The 20,505-nt window shown below is 45.4% G+C and overlaps 1 protein-coding gene across 3 annotated transcripts in view; it reads left to right on the top strand.

The window, feature by feature from the left end:
- The first annotated feature begins 17,871 nt into the window (after positions 1-17,871).
- The window catches only part of SUSD6 (sushi domain containing 6), a 93,938-nt gene continuing 91,304 nt past the window's right edge, over positions 17,872-20,505 (top strand). For 2 of the 3 annotated variants that reach the window (XM_033434217.2, XM_012531657.3), the window contains exon 1: positions 17,872-18,154. The gene's annotated coding sequence lies outside the window, so the exon portion shown is untranslated. Of the gene's footprint in view, positions 18,155-18,507; positions 18,531-20,505 lie in introns of those variants that run through there. The other variant, XM_033434274.2, reaches the window with a different exon arrangement.

The following is a 20,505-nucleotide window of genomic DNA, read 5'->3' on the forward strand; positions in this document are numbered from 1 at the left end:
TAAGTGCATGAGGGACCAGAGATGTATGCCGACCGGAGGACATCTCTCTCCATGGGCATGTTATCATGCCTGAAATTCTACCACTGTCAGTCGGAAGAAGTGGTTGGCTGAGTCAGGTCAACGACGACCCAAAAGGTGAGGCCAGGAGGCCTAAAAAGATGTGGTGAAAGATACACTTTGCTGACTGTGCTAATCTGCTTAAGGACAGCTTTGGGACAAAGATGTATTATTCAACAGTGTGCATTGGACTTGGAGTCAGGTAGACCATAGTTTGAATCCTGCTTCTGACAATTACTGGCTGGGTGACTTTGAACTTGTTACTTGACTTCTCTGATTCCCCATTTCCCATCGCTAAGGCAGGGTATTGATTTCTGCCTCACAGGCTTGTGATTGTGAACACGCTCTCTTACTGAGACCTTGAGCACATGTGTAATTTATTAGCAGTGGCAGCCCCGAAGTGTCACTGGCATTGCTGGCGTCGGGACGTTCTGTTAGCCGAGGAGATTCTCTCTGCTGTGATTGTTCTTCTCAGCCCAAGGCCCCTACTTGTTCTGGGGCGGTTACTACAGAAGCTGTGGTGACATTCCCCGCAAGCTGTTGAGAGGCTGGCAGCTTGGATTTCACCGAAGCCTTAAAAGGTATTTACATTTTGAGGCTGGTTTCCCTTTGTCATATTTTTTCCATTTATTTTCAGCCTTAGGGAAAAGGTTTTCATCTTTCTGAAATTAATCTTTCTCTGGAAGTATTTCTTACCGCCAAGGAAGATCTAGGCCTGCCCCCAGGCACATTTGCAAAGGAGAGCAGGACAGAGAAGGAAGAGCTGGAGAAAAGTTGGAGTGAAGTCGGGAAAAGGAATGGTGTGAGAGCAGCAAATAGAGAAAGTGCAGGAAGTCAGAGGGCAGAGGAAGGGGGCCTTGAACCTGGAGGGTCTCTCCCTGAGTAACTGTGGGAACCAGCAGTCACCATGGACATACTTTCTCCCAGGGACTCCTGTCCGCACCAGAGCAGCCTGCTTCCATGGAGCTGTGCAGGGGATGCTTATGTGTAGATTCTAAAATCAACATCTCAGGACTTCCCTGGTGGCACAGTGGTTAAGAATCCGCCTGCCAGTGCACAGGACACGGGTTCGAGTCCTGGTCCGGGAAGATCCCACACGCTGAGGAGCAACGAAGCCCGTGCGCCACAACTACTGAGCCTGCGCTCTAGAGCCTGCCAGCCACAACTACTGAGCCCATGCGCCACAACTTCTGAAGCCCGCGCGCCTAGAGCCGGTGCTCCGCAAGAGAAGCCACCACAATGAGAGGCCCGCGCACCACAATGAAGAGTAGCCCCTGCTCACGGCAACTAGAGAAAGCCTGCATGCAGCAATGAAGACCCAACTAAGCCAAAAATAAAATAAATTAAAAAGACACAAAACAAAACATCTCATTTGCCCTCAGAGTCTTCTAGCTCTCCTTTCCATATGCCCTCCTGCTGCCTCTGAGAGGCCCATGGATTCTGCTGGTAACTGCTCTCACTAAGCCCCCTTTCATTCACTACCTATCACTACCCTTTTTGGGGTAGGCTTCCTGGGTGTGCTACCTGTGTGGTTATACCAGGTCCTATGCTCCCAAAGAGCATTAAATCCGCCTTGGTTTTTTGTTTTTTGGCCATGCCATGCAGCTTGCAGGATCTCAGTTCCCCAGCCAGGGACTGAACGCAGGCCCCAGTATTGAAAGCCTGGAATCCTAACCACTAGGCCACCAGGGAACTCCCAAAATCTACCTTGGTTAATGCTCTTCTTCTGTCTCCATCTTGAAATTCTTAATAATTTATCCTTTGAAATAGATAAGTGTTTTGTAAGTGAAATCCAGTGGATCAATGGAGCACACATGAGACAAGACAACAGATTGGGTAGGCAACAGGAACACAGAACAATGGGCTTAGTGGCCCCACGTGCACATGCATGCCTGGCACAGTCTGGGGCACCACTGGGCTCCAACGTCGCTGGGCCAGACCTGGGCCCAGATTGGTGGCAGTGACAGTGGTGGCAGCAGCAACCACAGGAGCAGGGAGGGGCTCTACAGGAAGGCAGTACTAGATACCCCACTGGGAGGCCTACTTGTGTCCCTGGAGCCCATCCTTGCAGTGTCCGTACAAAAATTAACTCTTGGATCTGAGCTCCCAGACAGGAATTCCTGGCCTTCAGGCAGTAGACTTTGTCAGTAAATTATTACAAAATAAAAACATATATCTAGACATTGTAATAGAGCATATCAGGGAATTATTAGAATTCTTCAAGGAGTTTAGAATCTTTAAAGACTACTGAAAAATTGCAAAGCAAGTATTCACAGGCTTAGAAAGAAGGATTAGATTTAAATCGAATTGTCTCATTCAATGAAAAAGAACACTGTATTCATATGAAGCTTGGATTAAACCAATCATTAACAAGCAAGACAATTTCAAAATTAATGTTTCTTGTAATTGAAGATACAATGAAAGAATGAAGAAATAGGTGTTTTAAATTATATACGAAAGATGAAACCACTTTCAGTTTCTTATATGACCTCAACATACAGGAAATGTCAGAAGAAACATTAAAAGGCCATTGAGTAGTTTACATTTAAAATCAAATTCAGACTTGCATGAAACTGATTTGTATGAAGAATTAAATCTGCCTGGAAAAATTTTTCCATGAGAATCTTCAGCTCTAAATGTATTAAAATTTATATTTTGAAATAATTTATCAGAAATGTATTCACAGCCCATAAAATACTCTTAACAGCTTCAGTAACAGTTGCATCAGCGGAAAGCTCCTTCTCAAAATAAAAAAATTATTGAAAATATTTTAGTCTGGGCTCCCCTGGTGGCGCAGTGGTTGAGGGTCCGCCTGCCGATGCAGGGGACGCGGGTTTGTGCCCTGGTCCGGGAAGATCCCACGTGCCACGGAGCGGCTGGGCCCGTGAGCCATGGCCGCTGAGCCTGCGCGTCCGGAGCCTGCACTCCGCAACGGGAGAGGCCACAACAGTGAGAGGCCCGCGTACCGCAAAAAAAAAAAAAAAAAAAAATATTGCAATCTTACATTTGCCAAGAGCAACTAACATCACTCTCCATTATACTGATTGAAAATAAAGTTGCTAAAATTATACATTTTTATGACCTAATAAATGAATTTGCAGAAAATCAAGCCAGAAAATTTTTATAATCAATCAAGATCTAACACTAATGAAGTATTATTATATACTGAGTTATGTAAAATAAGTTCCCAAAAATACATTTTTACAATTTGTGAGTTTATGTTGTTACTCATGTATCTCTATTACCCCTCGTAGATTCTACAAGTAATAAAAATATTTCAAAGGCAAAACCTTTATATTCTAGTACCTTTAGTGGCACATTTTTCCTGTTCTTTGAACAGGGGCTCCCACATTTTAATTTGGTACTGGACCCACAGATTATGCAGTCTGCCCTGCTCGGTACCTTGAAGGCTCTCTAAAGTCCAGCAAAGCCCATAGACATATAAACTCTTACAATTTTTTTTTTTTTTTTTTTTTTTTTTGCGGTACGCGGGGTTCTCACTGTTGTGGCCTCTCCCGTTGCGGAGCACAGGCTCCGGACGCGCAGGCTCAGTGGCCGTGGCTCACGGGCCCCGCCACTCCACGGCATGTGGGATCTTCCCGGACCGGGGCACGAACCCGTGTCCCCTGCATCGTCAGGCGGACTCTCAACCACTGCGCCACCAGGGAAGCCCAACTCTTACGTTTTAAGCGTTTCTCCAGACTCCAGAGCAGTGGTTCTCAACCAAGGGCGATTTTGTCCCTCACGCAGGGGACATGCGGCAGTATCTGGAGACATTTTTTGTCGTCACAACTAGGGGGCTGGTACTGGCATCTAGTGGGTGGAGGCCAGGGGTGCTGCTCAATGTACAGGACAGGCCCACAACAAGGAGTTACCAGGCCCACAATATCAATAGTGGGGCTGTTGAGAAACCCCGATCCAGTCTCCAAGTGTGATTCTGGACCAGCAGAACGGCATCCCTGGTGGGTTGTTTGAAAGGCAAACTCTCAGGCTCCACCTCAGACCTGCTGAATCAGAATCTGCATTTTCACAAGCTCCCCCAGGTGATTGGTGTGCACAGAAAAGTTTGAGAAGCGCCGAGCTAGGGGATGTGAATCTCTAACGGTGTATTTTAGACATGTGGGAGGAGCTGTCTCTGACCCTTCAGTCATGCCAGGTCAGGCCAGCCCTGCAGAGACCCTAAGGACCACACTGTTCCTGCCACTTTCTTAATGCTTCTTGTTCGTCTCCCAAGCCCCGACCCCAGACGTGTGATGGGTAGGCCCAGGTGCAAGGATACCGTGAGCAGTGTCTGGCAGCACCTCAGCCCAGGCACTCACTCGGATTTTGACCTCGTACCTCTGTCAAACAAGTACGCAGAGAAAGACAGCAGGCTGGTCTCAGACCTCGGAACTTCCAAGTGCTGGCCTGACTCCAGCTGGTCCCAGGCTTCCCTCTGCAGCAGTGGGCCCGAGGGCTCTGCCACATGCCTCCATGTCTTAGCGACTGGTCTGCAGGCATGCCCCTGCTTTCAGAGCACCGTTTCCTCCTCCAGTGACAGGTCCTTTCCCTCTTTATTTGCCTCCCGCTGAGGGTTCAAGGCTCACTCACCTGCTCATCCTGGAGGCTTTCTGTTTTCCTCAGGGTCCCCATAGCTACCAGCAGACAGATCTGTGACAGTGGCCCCAAGCTCCAGGGTCTTCAAGACAGGGAAGGTAAATGAGGGCCAGCTGGAGACTGTGGTATACGCAGAGCCCACGACCAGACAAACAAATGCAGGCCCAGCATGTACAAAGCTTTGGATTTTGAAAGAGAAGCAGGAAGTCTTGCTTTTTATGTGAAATCTTCTCCTTTTCAAATACTGGTAACTAAATAAAAAATTAAAACAAACTGAAGGCTGACCACACCCCTCTACAGGAGGCTAGAATCTCCGATAGACAATTTGCTGGTCTATGTAAACACTTACTATCTTGCGTTGTCATTATTTGTGGACATCCTGGTCTTCCCACTCAGCCTGGTGGCAGCTTGAGGGTGGGACCTGGAAGAAAGTAGTCCTTAACACATATTTGGTGAGTGAATGAATGAATGAATGAATCAGTGGCGGCTGCTGCTACTTCTTGTGCTACTTCTTGTGAGCCCTGGTCATCCAGTGGGTTTAAAGCCATGGTTCATTATGGGCAGTGTCACCTCCTAGGGGTTGTTTAGACACCTGTGAGGGTATTTTTGATTGTTATGATGATTAACAGCACCATTGGCATTTAATGGGTGGGAGTGGTCAGAAGGACAAAAATAATATTTAAACACTTACTTTGTGCTCACTGTGTGCCAGGCTCTCTTCCAAGCACTTTATTGAAAAGAACTTATTTAATCTTTACAACAGTCTCACAAGCTAGATACTGCCATCATACCCATTTCACAGACGGCAGGGTGGGTGGGGGGGTGCCAGTAGGTCTGCAATGGACAGGACAGCCCTGCACGTCAAAGAACCACCCTGTGTTCCACAGCTTCTTGTATGCCCTGCTGGATGTTTATGCAGGAAAAAAAAGCTCCTTTGTATAACAATCAGAAATACAACAATCACAACAATTGCAGGAAGAGTGTGCTTTATTTTTCAGCACTTTACCAAGAGCTCACCATTTCAGAAAAATCATGCAACAGGCAGCAACAACGCTGAAGGCATTTGAGTCACTAAAACTACATACGTACATCCATCTGTGTTTATAGTTACCAAAGTCATGGTAATTCTAGGTGCAAGCATTGGATTGATTGATGTTTTAGGGTTTTTTAAGTAAATTTTTTATTAACTAACTACATACTTCAAAGAAATGAACAAATCATAAGAATATACCTTATGAACTTTTGCAAAACGAGCACTTGTGTAACCAGGACTCAGGTCAAGAAACAGAACGTTCTCAGCACCCCGGAAGTCCCCTCATACTCCCTTCTACTCACAATGCCCCCCTAAAGGTAACATCCTGACTTCTAACACCTTACATTCATTTTGCCTATTTATCTTTGAACTTTATGTAAATGAAATCATGTAGTGTATACTTCTTTTGTGTCTGGCTTCTTTCAGTCAAGATCATGTTCGTGAGATTCAGCCACATGTTGTGTGACTTGGAAGTTTGTTCATTCTTGTCACTGCATAGTATTTCATTGTATGAACATACCACACGTGTTTATGTCTTCTGCTGTAGTTGGACTTTTGGGTTGTTCCAGTTTTCGGCTATTGCAAATAACGGTTCTTTTAATATTCTTTTTTTTTTTAACATCTTTATTGGAGTATAATTGCTTTACAATGGTGTGTTAGTTTCTGCTTTATAACATAGTGAATCAGCTATACATATACATATATCCCCATATCTCTTCCCTCTTGCATCTCCCTCTCTCCCACCCTCCCTATCCCACCCCTCTAGGTGGTCACAAAGCAACGAGCTGATCTCCCTGTGCTATGCGGCTGCTTCCCCCTAGCTATCGATTTTACATTTGGTAGGTTCTCCCCTAGGTTCTTCATAACCATTTTTTTTTAAGACTCCATATATATGTGTTAGCATATGGTATTTGTTTTTCTGTTTCTGACTTACTTCACTCTGTATGACAGACTCTAGGTCCCTCCACGTCACTACAAATAACTCAATCTTGTTTCTTTTTATGGCTGAGTAATATTCCACTGTATATATGTGCCACATCTTCTTTGTCGATTCATCTGTCAACGGACACTTAGGTTGTTTCCATCTCCAGGCTATTGTAAATAGAGCTGCAATGAACATTGTGGTATGTGACTCTTTTTTTTTTAACATCTTTATTGGAGTATAATTGCTTTACAATGGTGTGTTAGTTTCTGCTTTATAACATAGTGAATCAGCTATACATATATCCCCATATCTCTTCCCTCTTGCATCTCCCTCCCTCCCACCCTCCCTATCCCACCCCTCTAGCTGGTCACAAAGCACCAAGCTGATCTCCCTGTGCTATGCGGCAGCTTCCCACTAGCTCTCTATTTTACATTTGGTAGTGTATATATGCACATGCCACTCTCTCACTTCGTCCCAGCTTACCCTTCCCTCCCGTGTCCTCAAGTCCATTCTCTACTAGGTCTGCATCTTTATTCCCATCCTGCTCCAGGTTCTTCATGACCATTGTTTCTTTGTTTTTAGATTCCATATATATGTGTTAGCATACGGTATTTGTTTTTCTCTTTCTGACTTACTTCACTCTGTATGACAGACTCTAGGTCCATCCACCTCACTACAAATAACTCAATTTTGTTTCTTTTTATGGCTGAGTAATATTCCATTGTATATATGTGCCACATCTTCTTTATCCATTCATCTATCGATGGGCATTTAGGTTGCTTCCATGTCCTGGCTATTGTAAATAGAGCTGCAGTGAACATTGTGGTACATAACTCTCTTTGAATTGTGGTTTTCTCAGGGTATATGCCCAGTAGTGGGACTGCTGGGTCGTATGGTAGTTCTATTATTAGTTTTTTAAGGAACCTCCATACTGTTCTCCATAGTAGCTGTATCAATTTACATTCCCACCAACAGTGCAAGAGTGTTCCCTTTTCTCCACACCCTCTCCAGCATTTATTGTTTGTAGATTTTTTGACAATGGCCATTCTGACTGGTGAGGTGATACCTCATTGTAGTTTTGATTTGCATTTCTCTAATGATTAGTGATGTTGAGCATTCTTTCATGTGTTTGTTGGCAATCTGTATATCTTCATTGGAGAGATGTCTATTTAGGTCTTTTGCCCATTTTTGGATTGGGTTATTTATTTTTTTGACACTTAGCTGCCTGAGCTGCTTGTATATTTTGGAGATTAATCCGTTGTCAGTTGCTTCGTTGCAAATATTTTCTCCCATTCTGAGGGTTGTCTTTTTGTCTTGTTTTTGGTTTCCTTTGCTGTATAAAAGCTTTTAAGTTTCATTAGGTCCCATTTTTAAATTTTTTTTAAATTTTTTTATTTTTTTTTCTGCGGTACACGGGCCTCTCACTGTTGAGGCCTCTCCCGCTGCGGAGCACAGGCTCCAGACGCGCAGGCTCAGCGGCCATGGCTCACGGGCCCAGCCTCTCCGCGGCATGTGGGATCTTCCCGGACCGGGGCACGAATCTGTGTCCCCTGCATCGGCAGGCGGACTCTCAACCACTGCGCCACCAGGGAAGCCCCCCATTTGTTTATTTTTGTTTTTATTTCCATTTCTCTAGGAGGTGGGTCAAAAAGGATCTTGCTGTGATTTATGTCATAGAGTGTTCTTCCTATGTTTTCTTCTGAGAGTTTTATAGTGTCCAGTCTAACATTTAGGTCTTTAATCTATTTTGAGTTTATTTTTGTGCATGGTGTTAGGGAGTGTTCTTATTTCATTCTTTTACATGTAGCTGTCCAGTTTTCCCAGCACCACTTATTGAAGAGGCGATCTTTTCTCCATTGTATATTATTGCTTCCTTTTTCAAAGATATGGTGACCATATGTGCGTCGGTTTATCTCTGGGCTTTCTATCCTGTTTCATTGATCTATATTTCTGTTTTTGTGCCAGTACCATACTGTCTTGATTACTGTAGCTTTGTAGTATAGTCTGAAGTCAGGCAGCTCTGGTTTTCTTTCTCAGGATTGCTTTGACTATTCAGGGTCTTTTTTGTTTCCATACAAATTGTGAAATTTTTTGTTCTAGTTCTGTGAAAAATGCCGTTGATAGTTTGATAGGGATTGCATTGAATCTGTAGATTGCTTTAGGTAGTATAGTCATTTTCACAGTGTTGATTCTTCCAATCCACGAACATGGTATATCTCTCCATCTGTTTGTATCATCTTTAATTTCTTTCATCAGTGTCTTATAATTTTGTGCATACATGTCTTTTGTCTCCTTAGGTAGGTTTATTCCTAGGTATTTTATTCTTTTTGTTGCAATGGTAAATGGGAGTGTTTCCTTAATTTCTCTTTCAGATTTTTCATCATTAGTGTATAAGAATGCAAGAGATTTCTGTGCATTAATTTTGTATCCTGCAACTTTACCAAATTCATGGATTAGCTCTAGTAGTTTTCTAGTAGCATCTTTAGGATTCTCTATGTATAGCATCATGTCATCTGCAAACAGTGACAGTTTTACTTCTTCTTTTCCAATTTGAATTCCTTTTATTTCTTTTTCTTCTCTGATTGCTGTGGCTAAAACTTCCAAAACTATGTTGAATAATAGTGGTGAGAGTGGGCAACCTTGTCTTTTTCCTGATCTTAGTGGAAATGGTTTCAGTTTTTCACCATTCAGAATGATGTTGGCTGTGGGTTTGTCATATATGGCCTTTATTATGTTGAGGTAAGTTCCCTCTATGCCTACTTTCTGGAGGGTTTTTATCATAAATGGGTGTTGAATTTTGTCGAAAGCTTTCTCTACATCTATTGAGATGATCATATGGTTTTTCTCCTTCAGTTTGTTAATATGGTTTATCACATTGATTGATTTGCGTATATTGAAGAATCCTTGCATTCCTGGGATAAACCCCACTTGATCATGGTGTATGATCCTTTTAATGTACTATTGGATTCTGTTTGCTAGTATTTTGTTAAGGATTTTTGCATCTATGTTCATCAGTGATATTGGCCTATAGTTTTCTTTTTTTGTGACATTTTTGTCTGCTTTTTGGTATCAGGGTGATGGTGGCCTTGTAGAATGAGTTTGGGAGTGTTTCTCCCTCTACTATATTTTGGAAGAGTTTAAGAAGGTTAGGTGTTAGCTCTTCTCTAAATGTTTGATAGAATTCGCCTGTGAAGCCATCTGGTCTTGGGCTTTTGTTTGTTGGAAGATTTTTCTTTAAAATTAATTAATTAATTAATTAATTTTTGGCTGCGTTGGGTCTTTGTTGCTGCGTGCAGGCTTTCTTTATTTGCAGCAAGTGGGGGCTACTCTTCATTGCGGTGGCTTCTCTTGTTGTAGAGCATGGGCTCTAGACATGTGGGCTTCAGTAGTTGTGGCACGTGGGCTCAGTAGTTGTGGTTTGCGGGCTCTAGAGCACAGGCTCAGTAGTTGTGGCACACGGGCTTAGTTGCTCTGTGGCATGTGGGATATTCCCGGACCAGGGCTCGAACCTGTGTCTCCTTCATTGGCAGGTGGTTTCTTAACCACTGCGCCACCAGGGAAGTCCCTGTTGGAAGATTTTTAATCACAGTTTCAATTTCAGTGCTTGTGATTGGTCTGTTTATATTTTCTATTTTTTCCTCGTTCAGTCTCAGAAGGTTGTGCGTTTCTAAGAATTTGTCCATTTCTTCCAGGGTGTCCATTTTACTGGCATAGTTTTGCTTGTAGTAGTCTCTCATGATTCTTTGTGTTTCTTCAGTATCAGTTGTTACTTCTCCTTTTCCTTTTCTAATTCTACTGATTTGGGTCTTCTCCCTTTTTTTCCTGATGAGTCTGGCTAATTGTTTATCAATTTCATTTATCTTCTCAAAGAACCATCTATTAGTTTTATTGATCTTTGCTATCATTTATTTCATTTCTTTTTCATTTCTTTTTGATCTGATCTTTATGATTTCTTTCCTTCTGCTAACTTTGGGATTTTTTTGTTCTTCTTTCTCTTACTGCTTTAGGTGTAGGGCTGGGTTGTTTATTTGAGATGTTTCTTGTTTCTTTAGGTAGGATTGTATTGCTATTAACTTCCTTCTTAGAACTGCTTTTGCTGCATCCCATGGGTTTTGGGTCATTGTGTTTTCATTGTTATTTGTTTCTAGGTATTTTTTGATTTCCTCTTTGATTTCTTCAGTGATCTCTTCATTATTTAGTAGTGTATTGTTTAGCCTCCATGTGTTTGTATTTTTTACAGATTTTTTTCCTGTAATTGATATCTTGTCTCATAGCATTGTGGTAGGAAAAGATACTTGATACGATTTCAATTTTCTTAAATTTACCAAGGCTTGATTTGTGACCCAAGATATGATCTATCCTGGAGAATGTTCCATGAGCACTTGAGAAAAAGTGTATTCTGTTTTTTTGGATGGAATGTGGTATAAATATCAATTAAGCCCATCTTGTTTAATGTATCATTTAAAGCTTGTGTTTCCTTATTTATTTTCATTTTGGATGATCTGTCCATTGGTGAAAGTGGGGTGTTAAAGTCCCGTACTATTATTGTGTTAGTTTCTATTACCAGGGGAAATTAAAAGAAATATTCATAGTACACCTCAGGGGAGGTGATGGAACTGACATACTTTAGGGGCATCAAATCTTTTTCACACACATTCCCTGGTAAATGGGGAATCTCTAGGGTCTGGCTGTCTCTTAGGGGTACCCCACATATTCTCTGCCCTCATTCACCTACTGGCTTTACTGTTGAGTGTATCTAACCCTAGGCCACCTATGCTGGGTTCACTGTTCCTACATGGCAGCTTCTGCAGGCACACGTGCTGGTAAATGTTTAACAAGTTGTTCTGGGAGTGAGGGTCGATTTGTAGGGTTTGCTAATTTCTGTGGTGTAAGTACTTCTACCATGTCTAATTTCAAGGTTTTAATGAGATGTTGTTGAACCTGGAATTGGGAAGAGATTCTAAGTAATATAATATTATACAGTATTTCCACCATACGTACATAATGGATGTAAATAGACTTGAAAGCATAGGTAAAAGCACAACGTAGTACAACTAGGAACTGATAAGTTGGGGTATTTATTACTTTAATGGTTCTTGAGAGACAGCATGAGCAGGCTCCAGCACAACACTGCAGGTAACTGGCTCTGGTTTCCCTTTAAAAAAATCACATTTGGGGGACTTCCCTGGCAGTCCAGTGGTTAAGACTCTGTGCTCCCAATGCAGGGAGCACGGGTTAGATCCCTGGTCAGGGAACTAAGATCCCGCACGACCAGGCCAAAAAAACTACCCCCACCAAAAAAAAAAATCACATTTGTTTTTTGCAGTGCAAGTTGCAGTTGCATTCCGTAAGAGGTAAGCAGGCCTGGCCCTGCTACTTAACTGTAGCCTTGGCCTTATCTTTAACCTCTCAGTACCTCAGTTTCCATCCACAAAATGCGGATAACAGTATTAATACTAACTTCACAGGTTACTGCAGGGATTAAATGAGATCATGTAGGTAAAACCATTAGCACGGTGCCTGGCAGACAGTATGGGGTACTTAGTAAATCGGCAGTGGCACCAGAGCTTCACAGCCCTGCCTCTGCCTCCCAGGCCCATCTGAAGGGAGGGGGCCACTCCATCCTCATCCACTTGCTGTCAGAGGTAGCAGAGCCAATCACACCATCTGCCTTCCCACCATTAAATCACTTGAAAATGAATGGTCAGGACAGACTTGAGAAAGAAAGGGAATGGGTGTCAAGTGACCAGGAGCAGCAAGGGCAGAGGGCCACTTGTGTCTGGAAGGAGCTCAGGACACCGCTGCCCCCAGGGCCTTCCTCCTTCCCTGCTGGCAGCCCCCCAGAGCCACTGCCCAGCCCTTGGGCCAAGGCCAGGGAGAAGAAGCAGGAAATGAGGCTGGCTGGCACCTGTGCAGGCGGCATCTGGGCAGTTCCCGTCTGAAGACACAGCAGGTAGATGCTCTCTTTGCTGCCTTGGCTTATCTTGAGTGTAAAACGGGGCTGATACTTTTACCCTGCTTACCTGGTCTGTGTCAGAGATACAGATGTCATCAAAGACTTGTCAGTGCTTCAGAACAACAGGAGGGGTTGGCTCATCCCCTTACACACACCTGCTGACCGGGCAGCCTCAGGTATACTTTTTCCAGGGCTGGGCTCAGGGTTGGGGTGAGCAGGGAATCACAGTTGCTGCTCTGGGAAGCCCCGCTCTGACCTCTGACCTCTGCAAAGCCCCTGGAGATCGGTGGCCAACAGGGACTGGGCCACCAAGCCTGACTCTCACAGTTTCCTGACACACTTGGGGAGAGGTGCCACAGTTGACGCACAACCACCTGAGCTCAGGGTCTTCCTCCCCCGCAGTGGGAACTGCTCTTCAACTCTGCGTGCCCAGCCTTGCCTAGCCCACCCACCTTGGATTCTGACTTGCTGTGGGGAAGGTGGCTTGAATACCTCCACCTCCCCTGGGGTCAGATGGGTTTACTTGTTTACTTTGAAGGCTGCCCAAGGAATCTTTAATCAAAACAAGAAACCCCATGCTAATTCCCGCCTCAGGTTAGGCAAGCCAGAAGTCTGCTGGATGCCTCAACTTCCTTACAGGTAAAACTGGAGGATAATAATGTCTCACTTTATGGGGAGGATGTGTAGATAAAATGAGCTGGTGTGCAAGAAAGTCCTTTCAAAAAGATCAAGAAATATGTAAAGACCATTTGGGTCATTATTTGCTCTTTTTAAAAATTAGGGACAGGAGAAGGCATATGATTTATTTGAAAAAGTGTGACTTTTTTTTTTTTTAAACCCTGGACATAGTAGTACCTGCCCAACAAATTAACAAATTAGGGCTTCACATTTCTTTTTTCTTATGAGTTCTTGTTATTTTTTTTTTCTTTTACTATTTATTTATTTATTTATTTAGGCTGCGCCGGGTCTTAGTTGTGGCACGCAGGATCTTCGTTGCAGCATGCAGGATCTTTAGTTGCGGCATGCGGACTCCTTAGTTGCAGCATGCAAACTCTTAGTTGCGACATGCGGGATCTAGTTCCCTGACCAGGTATCAAACCTGGGCCCCCTGCATTGGGAGCGCAAAGTCTTACCCACTGGACCACCAGGGAAGTCCCGAAAAAGTGTAACTTTTGGAACAGACAAGAGTGGATTCTGGTTTTGCAATGCTATGTAGTTTCTGATGTCACAGAAATCTCTCAGAGACTGTTTCCTCACGTGTAAAGTGGTGTTGACAATATTTAACTTGGGGGTGTTGTCAAAATTAGTGGTTACATGTATAAAGTCCCTACCAAGTATCTGGTACACAGTAAGTGCACAATAAATAGTAGCTGTCATTCCTGCTGTTATACGTAATAGTAATAACAACAGAGATACCGAGTACAGTTGACCCTCGAACAACACGGGTTTGCACTGCTTGGGCCCACTTACATGCGGATTTTTTCCAGTAAATATTACAGTACTATATGATCCCCATTGGTTGAACACTGGGATGTCAAACCGTGGATACAGAGGAACTGCATAAAGGTGGATTGACTGTAAATTACAAGCGGATTTCTGACTGCAGAGAGGTTGGTTCCCCTAACCCCACCCTGTTCAAGGGTCAAGGTACAAATTCTGAACCTTTTCTCGCTTTCGCTTTCAGGGAGCCACGCTCCTCTTTCCTGCCCTCTAAGTGGTAGAGGCACAAGCTTCTAGATTCCTGGGAGAGGGAGAAGGCATACCGTGCCCTCTGACTCATTCCATGGGAGTGACCGATTCTTCCTGGTTTGCCCAGGACTGTACTAGTTTTAGCACTGGAAGTCCATGTCCCTGGAACGCCCTTTGCCCCAGGCAAACTGCATGATTGATCACTCTACTCACCATCAACCTGGGTCTAGCCACCAAGCCATTTTCTAGTACCTAGATTTAGAGTATAAAGATTTGTACTGGAAATCTGGATGGACCTAGGAATATTAGCTTGAAGAGCCATCTTAAGCCCTTTTAGTACAAGGCAGGGGCTATATAAATAAGTGAAAATTAAAAAATTAGCTCTGGCCTTAAAATTTATTATGCTAGGTGTAAGATACAAAAAAATCAATTATGAAGACCACATCTTGTAGGATTCCATATACAAAATGTCCAGTATAAGCCAATCTATGGAAACAGGAAGTAGATTATTGGTTGCCTAGGGCAGGGGTTGGAGTGGGAGGAAATGGGGAGTGATTGCTAATGAGTATACAGTTCCTTTTGGGGATCATGAAAATGTGCTAAAATTGATTGTGGTAATGGTTGTACAGCTCTGTAAATATACTGAAAACCATTGAGTCGTACATTTCAAATATACAATTATATATTTAAACTGTGAGTAGTATGGTATGTGAATTGTATCTCAGTAAAACTGTTAAATTTTCAAAAATATTTACAAATTTTAAAACAATTTTTTAAATTAAAAAAAAATCAACTGTTCCTCCCACTTGAGAATCTCTAAATTTAAATTATTCTTAACTCTCATCTTGGGAATTATCTCTTTAATGGCCTAAAATTATTTAACCTCTGCCAGGGCGTACCATCTCCATTTTGCAGATGAGACGAGTAAGGCCCACAGGCAGAATGTAACAGGGGCTTTTGCTCAGCTCTATAGAGGAGGCCACTGGAACCTGGCAGGAGGGGAAGTGGTGGGAGAGGAGAGGCTGGGGAGCCAGCATTTACAAAGGGAGAAAAGAGATTCACCCCTGATCCTGGCAATATAAAGCAAAAGGAAATATGTGCTAAACTGAGGATCATCCAAAATGCCACAGAAGAGCAGAAGGGAAGCTCTAGAAAGGTTGCGAAGGGTGACTGGGGAGGGCATTCCAGGCAGAGGAAACAGTGTGGGCATGGGCTCTGAAGTGTGAAAGTAGGTGGCTTGTTAGAGGCGTGCAGGTGGTGTGGGGAGGCTGGAGCGTGGGATGTGTGGAGGGATGGAGAGGATCTGGGCCAGACTGTAGGGTGCACAAGACACAGTCCAAGACATGCTCCAAGTTTGATTTTGTTCTGTGGACACTGGGATGTCCAGGATAAGATTTTTAGATAGTAACAGATTTGCATAGGGTCTCAGAAGCCATTTTACAATGTGAGGTAGAGGGTCTTGCATGAAGTCACCCATCAGTTAGTGGCCAAACTGACTGCAGTGCAAAACTAGGGGCTCCAATGCCTGGCTTAACCCATCTTCCATCACGCCAAGCTGCCTTCTAGGATGATTTGCCCGCTTTTCTTTTCTTCTTCTCTCATCTGTCTTCTCTGACTCCTCCCTAGCCCTTCCTTTGCTTCCAACCCCCTTGTTGCTTTCCTGGCCCTTGGGTCCGCCTGGGGTGTTCCTGCAGCCGACAGCAGGTTGCTGAACTCTGTTGCAGATCCAGGCAGATCTAATGTTTGCTTTCAACCCCCTTAGTGGTCTGGGCAGTGAGGCTCCAGTAGAGGAGGAAATGAGTAGGAAGGGAAGGTGTCCATCAACTGCAGTGAGTCTGGACCTAGGAGATGTTAGAAAACAAAATTCAACCAAGTAAATTTGAAGATCTAATTGTCTTTATTCAATGATTCAGGAATCAGGGAGCATCCCATCTAGCAACTAGAAGGGTGCTCAGAGGAGTTGTACAAAATGGAAGAATTTTATAGGAAGAAGGCTGGGGCAAGGGAGCTATTATTAAAAGAAAAGAAACGATAATTTTTAGGCCTGAAGGTCTTCTTTTTTTTTGGTGGGAGGGAAGAGAACTGCCAAGGGTTCTATTATGCAGATTGCCTCTTCTTCCTCTGGGGAATGGAGAGGGTCCATGTGACAGATTACTATGTGATAGCACCTCATTGGTGCTGACCAGAAGATTCCAAACTGGTTGATTACATTTATGGTGAAGGTCAAAACTGCAATTAGGTTAGGTATTAAATCTAGGTTTGGTATCACGGGCTTTAGCACAAGTGATGCCATTTTGGGCCTGTGGGTTTTCTCTTTAACAGAACTCAAGGAGGAAAGAAGGCAGAACAAAGACAGGCTTATGGAAGAGGAAGCAGCAGCCATACGTTCTGTGGGGCCCAGAATGGGATGGGTGTGTGTGCATGGTGGTGGGGTCGGGCGGGACTGGGGTCGGCATGACACCCTGCTTGCTTTGTTTGAGCTACCTCAAAAATTCAACCAAAAATTCAATTCAATTCACAGCACTCTTCCAGAGAACCTGTTAGAACTAGGCTAGGTGAGAGGCCCTGAGAGGGTGTCCAAAGGGCATCAGAAAGGAGAGCCTGCCTTACCCAATCTGCAGCAGAGGCTTAAGTCTCTGGGTCCGAGCGCAGACTCTGGCACTGATTCTCAAGTAGGAACGCCTCAACATTAATTGAGCTCCTCTGAGACAGGCACTGTTCAAGGCCCTGGGCCACAAAGTCAAAACTGTTGTCATTAAGGGGTCACAAGCCCTGTAAACACAGGGGACGTATCTCCTAGGGCCGCAGTGGGATCACTTATAGATGCTGTAGCTATAAAGTCCACAAACTAGCATATGTTGGAAAATAGCCCCAGGAGGCAAGGCTCAGGATGGGAAATAAAGTTAGGTGGTGGCGGGGTTCTAGCCCGGACTCTGCCAGTCCGCACTCTGAACTTCAGTTTTCTGAACCTTGAGATCCGTCGCGTGCTTTTAGTGTGCTGAGGAATCCCTTAGGAATGCTTTTGAAGATAGATTCCAGAGTCCAATCGTAGCTTTTTCGAATCAGAATGATGGGACGTTGGACCCTAAATCTGCATTTTTACACCTGCACCCCTGGGACAATTTTGAGGTTGGTAGGCTTTGCAACATAGTTTGAGGAGTACCGCTTAATAGGGAGAAGTACCGCTTAGCGACAGGCCTGGCGAGGGATTCCTGAGCTAAGAAGGCAACAGGAATGAAAGCGCCTTGTCGACCGGAGAGTAAACCAATTCTTTGCAAATAATAGTAATCCAAATAATATCCGAATAATCCAAAAAGTAATACAATAATAATAGTAAAAGAACTGGAGAGTGCAGCGCAAAGGCATCTCAGTCTGAATCTGTACCACCGCCCGGTCCACTCTAGCAGCGCTGGCGTGACGGTGCCTTTAAGAACACCCCCCGCCCACCCAGTCTCGCCTACCGCGGGCTTGCGGGCCGACCGGCGGCGCTTGCGTGCTGCCAGCCGTCGACCGGCGGGGCTTCCCAGCGGGGCGGTCGCGGCAGCGCGACGCCGGCGCTGGTTGCGTGCGCGCCTGGCCCCGCCCCTCGCCCGCCCCTTCCCCTCCCCCTCCGCGGGCCTCCCCCGCCCGCGCGGTACAGCTGGGCCGGTGACGCGCGTACTGCTGCCGTTGCCTCTGCTACGGCCGCCGCGTTCCATTCTCCTAAGCCGGCGACATCCTCGTCCCCTGCCTCCCGCCTCCTCCTCCCGCAGCGCCGGCCAGCGCCAGCCAGACAAGGGCCCACGGGGTCTCGCCTAGACCCAAGAGGGCTGCGGGCGCGCGCAGGCGGCGGAGCGGATCCCGGCGCCGCGGAAGCTGCGAGCGTCCGCCTCCCGGAGGTCGCCGCGCCGTTCCCCGGGTGAGTTGTCACCGCGGCCGGGGGGCGGCGGGGCCGGGCATTGTGTCACTGGCGCCCTCGGCCGGCTGTCAGGGGCGCAGGACCGGCGCACCGCCCGGGAGGGACGTTGGGGAGCCCGGACGGCCGCCCCGCGTCGGCTGCTCTCCGCGCTTCCTGCGCCGGCCCGGCTGTCACCACGACGCCCGGCGGCGAGCCCGGTGCCGGCTTGGGCGGAAGGGCGGCGGGGGGGAGCTGTGCCGAGGCCGGGAGGAAGACCGGCCGGCCGGCTTGCGGCCGGGAGCTTGGTGGCCGGGATCGGGGCGCTCCGCCGGGGCCTCGTCGGGCGTGCGGGGTCGCGCTCCGGCTCGGAATTCACGGTGGAGACCACATTTTGCAGGTCGCTGGGAGGTAGTCACAGGCTGGCTGTCTTTATTACTGTTAATGTTTTTTCGTCAAGCCAGCTAAAGTTGCGGGTCCTGCGCTGGGGCAGGGTTGGCTTAGCGATGGTGGACTTCCGAGGGCACCTTGGAGCCCGGGTGTGCGAGCACCGGAGCTTTCTGGAGCCCCCGCACCTCATCTGGTCTTTAATCTCAAAAACTTTTTTTAGTATCCGGGCTGAGACGCACCGAAACCACTTCCTGTTTATGTATGTAGACTTTCTTTTTTCACTTCTGGTTTTTAGAGACAAATACTGGTGTCGGTCTGATCCTCCCACAGGGTTCTGACTGTGGGGCTGCTGAAGTGGGAAAAGTTACCTGTAAGGAGGTCAGGAGGGGGAGGTGGTTTTGGGGACCGAAAGACCCAGGAGAAAAGAGGCGTCGAGAACAAATCTCCAGCTGGTTCGAGGGAAGTTCAGCAGTGAGGCCTGATGCTGCTGTTCCCATAGAATGTCCCCTGGTGGCAGGCAGCTCGCTGGGCTTTACTGCTCTTGCTAACTGGGCTTGTGTGTGCTCTGTACAGAGGTGCAGTGAAACTACCCAGTTCAATTAAACCGTAGGTATTTTACACCCTTTCTAGGTCTGCAGAGGTGACAAGAGTGTCTTTCCATCCTTTACACTGGTTAATTCACTTCTGTTATTTTCATTGCTCTGATTTAAAAAATATGTATGAATGGGGTGAATGCATACATACACCTTTTCTGTTTTGGGAATTCCACACCCAAATTGTCACCATGTAGTGAGGCTAGTAGAGACATGTACTTGGCATTGAGTTTTGAATTTTCTGGGCTTTCCATTTTTAGCTAGATGCATATTCAACCAGAAATGAAAATTTCCAGAGTTTGGGGCACGGGGAGTACATCTACCTTCCCCTCAGTAGAGGAGATATTTAATAATGAAAAAATAATAGCAATAACAGAGGAAAGTTCTTGAGGACTTAATGTGAACTGAGTTTTGTGCCAAGAACTTTACTTTTTTGATCTCATTTAATAAATAGCAAACTTTTGTGGTAGATTTTGTCATTATCCTCATTCTTTCAGATGAGAGCAAAGCCAAACAAATAACTTGCCCAAGGTCACAAAGGTATCTCATAGTAGAGCCCTCACCCTGAACTACTAGATTATACTGTTAATTTCTAGTTTGCTTACCATTTGGTAAAATTGAAACTGGAGTCTTTCTAGACTCTGTCCAAAGCACTACTTCCTCAGGCTTTCTCAGATCATGCGCATCCTTATTTCTTTCTCCAATGTGCACATTTATGGTATGTTTGCACAACATTCGTGGGTTCATTCATTCTTGTTTTTAATTTAGTACTCACAAGTATTTGTGATACAGAATATATGCCGGGCACTGTGCTAGGTATTGGGGTTACTGCAGTGAATGGCAGTGCAGAACCCTGCCATTTCTTACAGAGTTCATGGTTTTTAAGTCAATTTATTTTGGCTTATGTTGTTAATTTTCATTGGTGGCCATTTGCTGCTTAAGGAAGTCCTGAGCAGTGCATTAAATAGAGAACAATACTGATACCAGTCCTGATAAATAGAACTTCCTGTCCACAGGGTGGTCTTTTGGGTACTGTAGTAGAAATGGCATATGAAACCAAACCTTACCTACAGCTAGACGGGGACAGGTCCCTGAGTGCTCAGAGTAGGACCTGCCTCTCTGCCTGCAGTGCTTAAACCCGGAGAGCAAACCCATTGTCAAATGGCAGTTCAACTTATTTACTGAGGCTTGCCTTCTCAAAGCCCAGAATGTGGGCAGATAGAAAGAAGAGGAAGAAAGGTAGAATGAGGTGTTACAGATGCAGGCTGGCAGATGAAGAGACCTCAGCACTTTGTCTGGTTTCCTGGCAGGTCTCCATTATGTGGTGACTGAACTTGTGCTCTTACATAATGGTGCATCTCCTGGCAGGGGGTTTCCTCCTTGCCGTTCCCA

This window comes from Orcinus orca, chromosome 2 (assembly GCF_937001465.1).
Source record: "Orcinus orca chromosome 2, mOrcOrc1.1, whole genome shotgun sequence".
In the NCBI taxonomy this organism is placed as follows: Eukaryota; Metazoa; Chordata; class Mammalia; order Artiodactyla; family Delphinidae; genus Orcinus; species Orcinus orca.